Source organism: Callorhinus ursinus, unplaced genomic scaffold, assembly GCF_003265705.2.
Source record: "Callorhinus ursinus isolate GAN/ISIS: 27379988/994484 unplaced genomic scaffold, GSC_fseal_2.0 scaffold13, whole genome shotgun sequence".
Classification (NCBI taxonomy): domain Eukaryota; kingdom Metazoa; phylum Chordata; class Mammalia; order Carnivora; family Otariidae; genus Callorhinus; species Callorhinus ursinus.
In genome coordinates this window covers 413,726-420,494 of record NW_027397075.1, presented here as the reverse complement: position 1 = coordinate 420,494, position 6,769 = coordinate 413,726, and positions in this window count along the sequence as shown.

The window sequence follows — 6,769 nt, the reverse complement described above, 5'->3', positions numbered from 1 at the left end:
CCCCCCTCCCCTCTAGAACTCTCAGTTTGTTTTTCAGAGTCCATCGTCTCTCATGGTTCGTCTCCCCCTCCGATTTACCCCCCTTCATTCTTCCCCTCCTGCTATCTTCTTCTTTTTACAGTGTCTTTTTCTACATTGAAAATGTAGACATTTGATGGTTCACTGTAGAGCAGTGATTCAGAGCTTTGGAGTCAGGCATAATCAGTGTCCACTTTCATATTGTTCTGCTGTGTGACTTTGGGAAGACTGTTTGAGCTTTCTGAGACTTGGTTTCCTCATCTGAAAAAGGGGAATAATAATAGTACTGTCTTTTAGCATTGTTGTAGGAGGAAAATGAGATAATGTATATAAAAAAATTAGGATGAAGGTTGGTACCTAAATAAATATCAACTCTTTTATTGCAGAATTGGGTAGCAATGAACTCAAGTAATTCTATGGGGAGATAAACATACAGGCTTGAACTTGAATACTTTAGACTAATCATGATAAAGATAATTTTGAAATATCTATATTATAGCCTGCAAGAGTGGTTCAGGGAGGCCCCTTCCTGCTACCACTTGCATGCTCTGTTCAGGAGACCGTGTACACAGCCATCACTCGCCAAATGAGAAATGATGCTTTGATTACATAGAAAAGTACTCCGCCACTTCCTACCCCCCAAAGTCAGGCCTCTAAGGTAAAAAACTGGAATGGGAAACAGCTTAGATCCAACTTCCTTAATTCCTAATTTAAAGGCAGCTGTTTGGTCAATGCAGAGTTGGCCAGACTTACCACCCAGGCACATGCAAGGAAGCAGAAACAGAAAATCTGGTTGATCTTGAGGGGTGTTTCCTACATGCAGATAGGAGAGGTGGGTGTGCAGTGTTCAAGTTCAGATATTGAAAAAGCAAATAAATAGGGAAAGAGGCAAAGCGGATGTGTGCCATGCATTTGCAGTAGCTGTTAACATGGTTATCTGCCCACTAGTAAAACAGGCTGGCACTGATCACAGGAGCAAATACGGGAGCTGGGAAAGGGCCAGAAGCTCTCCACCCAGAACTTCCATGCAATGAGTGAAGGAGAGAAGGGGAAACAATTCTCTCTAAAAATCTTTTAATTCAAAGCGGTTTTATGACCTTTGAAAACCAAACTCAAATTAACATAGTGTTGCTAAGTAGAGAGACTTTCCTGCTGGGTCTTCTATAATGAATAAACACCATTCATTTGTAATTAGCAGCACCCAGCTGCATAAGGGCAATTAATATGCTAACACGAATTAAAACAGTAGGTCCTCTTAAGAAGGCAAAACATCAAGGCTTTCTGGGTTTACTCATGTTTGCCTTATGTGATTCTGAAATAGCAGGAGCTTTATCTTTGGCTCTTTTGTGATCATCTGCACGCCAGTGTGAGGAATATCAAGATTCCTATAATACAGGAGCATTGCCAGGCAGTGTGGTGCCCCAGGCTATATCTTTCCTTCTGCACCCTCAGGTTTTCATTCTCTAGCCAGAGGCATTATTGGCTCTTGTAATTGGAAAGTCCAGGAGAAGATTTATCTCACTGCAAATTTTGCTTTTGTTTCATTAACCATTTGTGATTTGTCCTTGCCTCTTTATGGAAAGGATTCTAAGAAATCTATTATGTGGGAAAGCTCAGATTCCCAAAAGTCCTCACTTAAGACCCTCCTGGGACTGCTTTGAGGATCTGGTCTCCCCCAGGGCAGCAGATAGGAGGCATCCTAACGAGGGGGTTGAGGAGGGTTTGGAGTTGGGAGCCTCTCTCATCTGTGGGGTAGAGCCTGACCAGCCATACCACCTCCTGATATCAGCAGCTCACAGACCCTTAATCAGCTATGGAAGCTGGCACCCTGAAGTCCTTCCCAATAATAGTTCTGGGGTACCATTTCCTCAGATGCATGCAATTTCCAATGCATGTGCTTTTGTAAGAAAACATGCCTTGCATATATCAAGAACAACCTGTAATCTTATTTTCACCCCTCATTTGCTAGGCCAATCCTTTTTTGTAGCATGCAGAGAAACTTCCATCTTGGTCAAAGTATTGTGAATTCTGAATTACAGTAAAAGCGCTGAAATCAATGAGCCAATGTGGCACAGTCACGAAGTGGCCAGTGAGGTGATGGGAAGAATTTCATCTTTGCAGGAGGCCTTTACCCTCTGCAGCTTGGTGTCGGGAAAGAACAAACACACTGTGGAGACAGCAGATTTGAGTTCCAGTCCTACCTCTGCTACTTCAGAGCTGTGTGTACTTGGGCGATGAATTTAGTCCCTTGAGCCTCAGTTTCCTGAGGATGACACACCTGCCTCAAAGGGAGCTGTGAGAGTTCTACTTTGCTTGGGACATGAAAGCAAGCCCAATAAATAGCTCTAATTATTGCAAGAGGTAGCCAGGCACAGTGGAGTGAGCTTTTGGATCAGACTGACCTGGATTCAAAGCCTGATTGCTCTTATTAGCAGTGTGACCTTCAGCAATTTATTTAATCTTGCTGAGAGTCAGCTTCTTCCTGCACTAGTTGGGGGTGATACGACATACTTCATAGGGCTTTTGGGGGATAATTGGGGCCGTGTATTCAAAAGCATCAAGCTTGGTTCCTGGAACATTAATAGGTACTTAATAAACCTTGACTTGCCTTATCTGCTGGTGTTGGGGAAGCCAAATAGTAGGAATGGGGCACAAACACATGGCTTGGAATCGGCTGCATCCCTGACAACCTGTTTAATCCAGGGCCAGTTACTTAACCTATTTGAGCCCCAGTTTCCTCCTCTGCACACAGGAGAGTATAATATTATTTATGACAGGGTTAAATGGGAAATACGATTAGTATGTGGCACATAGCAATAACAGCTCATATTTGTTGTATTCATTGGACTAGACCCTGTTCTAAGTAATTTACATATATTGATTCATTAAACCTTGAGACTAGGGACTGTTACTAGGCCCATTTTACCAATAAGGAAATTCGGGTTCTGAGAGTTGTGTTCAAGGTCATTTGCTAGGAGACTGGATTTAAATAAAGGCAATCTTGACTCCAGATCCCAAATCCTTAACCGTTGGGTTACATGTGTTTGTTTCTATCCTGTAACCTTTTTTTTTTTTTTAAGATTTATTTATTTATTTTCAAGAAAGAGTATGAGGCAGGGAGGGATGGGTAGAGGGAGAGGGAGAGAGAAACCCAAGCAGACTCCATGCTGAGCTCAGAGCCCAACACTGGGCTTGATCTTATGACCCTGAGATCATGACCTGAGCCGAAACCAAGAGTCGGATGCTCAACCGAATATGCCACCCAGGTAGCCCTCTATCCTGTAACCTTTAAAGGCTCTTAAATGAATTTGGAAGGGAGATAACATAAAGGAGTCCTATGGCATGTCAGATCCTAGATCATGGACTGGTTACGGGCATGGCCTTCTTGATGTGTGCAGGACATGTCTGAAGGGCCAGTGGTTGCTGTGAATCAGGACCAATAGTTTTCTGTTTCTCCCCATCCTGAGAAAGAGTCTAGCTGGCTTGAATCAAATTAGAGAGGCAGGTTTCTATGATTGACACTTGCGCTGGATTTATCAGGAAAGGCTAGACTGTGCTATAGTAACAACCCACTCAACACCACATCCACCCTCAAGTCTCAGTGGATTAAACAATAAAGTTTTATTTCTTTAAAGATTTTATTTTTAAGCAGTCTCTACACCCAACATGGGGCTTGAACTCACAACCCTGAGATCAAGTGTTGCATGCTCCACCAACTGAGCGAGCCAGGAACCCACCCCTAAAGGTTTATTTCTCACTCATGTCACAGTCTGCGTGAAAATCAGGCAGCTCTCCTATTGACTCTTGTCTAAGCAGTAACTCCCTCCATCATGTGACCCTGCCGTCTTCAACACAGAGCTTCGTGGTTGCCATATAAGGGAAAAGAGAGTGTGTGTGGTCACTTGGGGGCTTGGGGCTATACCTGGTGGAGGTGGCATTTATCCTTTCTCTATTCCTCCCATTGACAGAACACAGTCATATGGTTTCAAAGTAAAGGAGGCTGGAAATGTAGTCAGTCTTTTTTTGTACCAAGGAAGAGGACATGGTTGGGAGAAATATGCAGCCATTTTTCCAGTGTGTACAATGGAGGAGGAGGAGTTCTTCCTCAAAAGGAAAGCATGACTCTGCTACCCAAAGCATGGGAATGTGGGACAGGCAGAAATAAGGTAAGGGAATCTATCCAGGCTTCCTGGTGGAGGTTGTGCTTAAACTTTAAGGATAGGCAGGAAGTAGCTAGGTCAAGAGGGAGAGGCAGAAAGCAGCTATCCCAGAGGGAGTGAAAAGCGTGCAGGAAGGCCTGGATAAGAGAGAAGTCATTTCCCATTTCTTCAGGGGCATGTTTGGTTCACTGTGGCTGGTGCACAAAGTGGGGAGGGGTTAGTGGAGAGATGACCAGAGGGGAGATCATGAGGGGCTAAGTATGTCCTGTAAGGAGATAAGGCTTCACTGCAAGAGCAATAGGGAGCCACAGGAGGATTCAAGCAGGGTGGCATAATCAGATTTGAAAGAGCCTTTTCCCTTCACTGAGTTGCACAGGGCCAGGATGAGGGGAAGCTAACAAAAACTCTCACCTTTACCTGGCCTAGCTGAGTGATGCTGGGTGAGTGTAGGTGATCTAAAGTGGGATGCAAGCCCTCCTTGGGATGTATGAAAGAAAGCCTGACATTGTAAACTAAGAACCCATGTCTGGTATTTGGCTCACAGGCATGTCCTGTTTGGCCTACAGAAAGATCTCTTCAGTTCACTTTAAAAAAAAACAGTGGCTAGCACTGATGAAGTAGAAAATTTCATATAAGAATCCAGATGTCTAGATTGATTAATTGCTTGGGCTGCCATAACAAAATACCACAGACTGGGTGGCTGAAACTATAGAAATTGATTTTCTTAAGTCCAAGATCAAGGGGTTGGCAGGTTGTTTTCTCTTGAGACCTCTCTCCTTGGCTTGCAGAAGGCTGCCTTCTTCCCGTGTCCTTACACGGTCTTTTCTCTGTGCATGTGTATTCCTGGCGGCTCTTCCTCTTCTTATGAGGACAGTAGTCCTATTGGATCAGGGCCACACCCTTATGACCTCATTTAACCTTAATTATCTCCTTACAAAGCCTTATCTCCAAATATGGTCACATTGGAAGTTAGGGCTTCAACATACAAATTTCACTCTAATTTCAGTCTATGACACCAGATTTCAGTTATTTGTTGAACAGATGTTTATTGAGCACTTATATGGTTCCAGGTGCTTAGGATATAGTGGTAAATGAAAGAGAACCTGCTTTTGTGGGGCTTATATTCTAATAAAAGCTATAGAAGAAAAATAAAAATTAGAGCAGGGAAGAAGGTTCTGGAGGGCTGGGGTATGGGAGGGCAGATGGCAGTACTTAAGAATGTACATAGAGTGGATCTCATTGAGAGGATGGAGATTAGAGCGAAGATTTGAAAGTAGTGAGGAAATGAGTCAGGGGGTTGTCTAGGGCAGGAGCTCCTGCCCTAGACATCACCCAGGCAGAGGGAACAGCATGTGCAAAGGCCCTGAGATGAGGGGAGTGGCTGGTGTGTTTGAGGATTAGCAGGGATCCAGAGTGGTTGGAGCAGAGCAAGTAGGGTGAGAGTGCTAGGGAATGAGGCCCCAGAGATGATGGGATTGGGGGAGGGGAGCAGATCTTGAGGGTCTTATAAGATACTGGCAGGACTTTGGCTTTTACTCTGGGAAATGGGAAGCCTTCTCTTCTAAATAATTCAGAAGACGGGGCTACACTGGGCCCCAATTCCTCCAGGGCAACAGGTGGTTAGAGTTCTCCATCTGCTTTTTCCTTAACATTTGTTCTCCAGTCCGCCATAGTCTCCACTACTCCCTACTGACACTCATCCTGTGTCATTCACTTATATTTCTTATTTTGCCCCTGTAGGCATTTAAGAATGCAATTCCTGTTTTGTGGATCAATGTGTCTCAGGCAATGGCATCTTTAGGAATTGACTTCCTTTGAGAGAAAACTTGGTTCTGGTTTGCAGAAAAAACAAATGCATCATGGAGGCCCCTGCTAGTCTGGATTGATTGATACTGACTGGATTGCAAGTCATTAGAAGCAAATTGAGCCTGGTGGGAAAAGATCTATCATGACCCCCACTTTGTCAACTTGCCTCATACTTCAGAGACTTCTCCCACACTGTCTCGGAGCACTTGGCACTGATGTGGGACTTAATTAAAAGAACACCACATGCCGGCTTCCTTCCACTGAGGATGGATAGGCTGAGAAGAGGGCACAGGATTCCTCTGGCTCCTCAGCAAGGCTGGCTGAATTGTAATGTTGCCAGAGCTGGGGCTATAGGCACTTGGAACACAGCATGGCTTAGGATGGAAAGCTTAAAACTGATGTATCTTCACACAGAGTAGCTTTGGTATGATCTTGGTATGGTAAGTAGTTAGAGGATCCTGCAAGACTTTTCAATGCCTTGTTACTGGGTCTGGACCTCACCTCCTGGGTACTGGAATGAAGATTGGGGAGGGGGCATGAGCCTAAGAGAAGGGGCAGACCTGAACTGACCCATAGGGTCAGATCCCTGGTCCTCAGCAGTGGTGTAAGGTAGGGACTTTGGTCTCCATCCTCAGAGTAATGGTATACAGGTGATGATTTCAGTGAGAGAATGAGATATTTTTAAGATTAGCCAGTGATTTTCAGGCGTGGCTGCTTTTTAGAATCATTTCAAGAACTTAAAAAAAAATACTAATGTGTTGGCCCCTTCTCAGGTCCGTTAAACC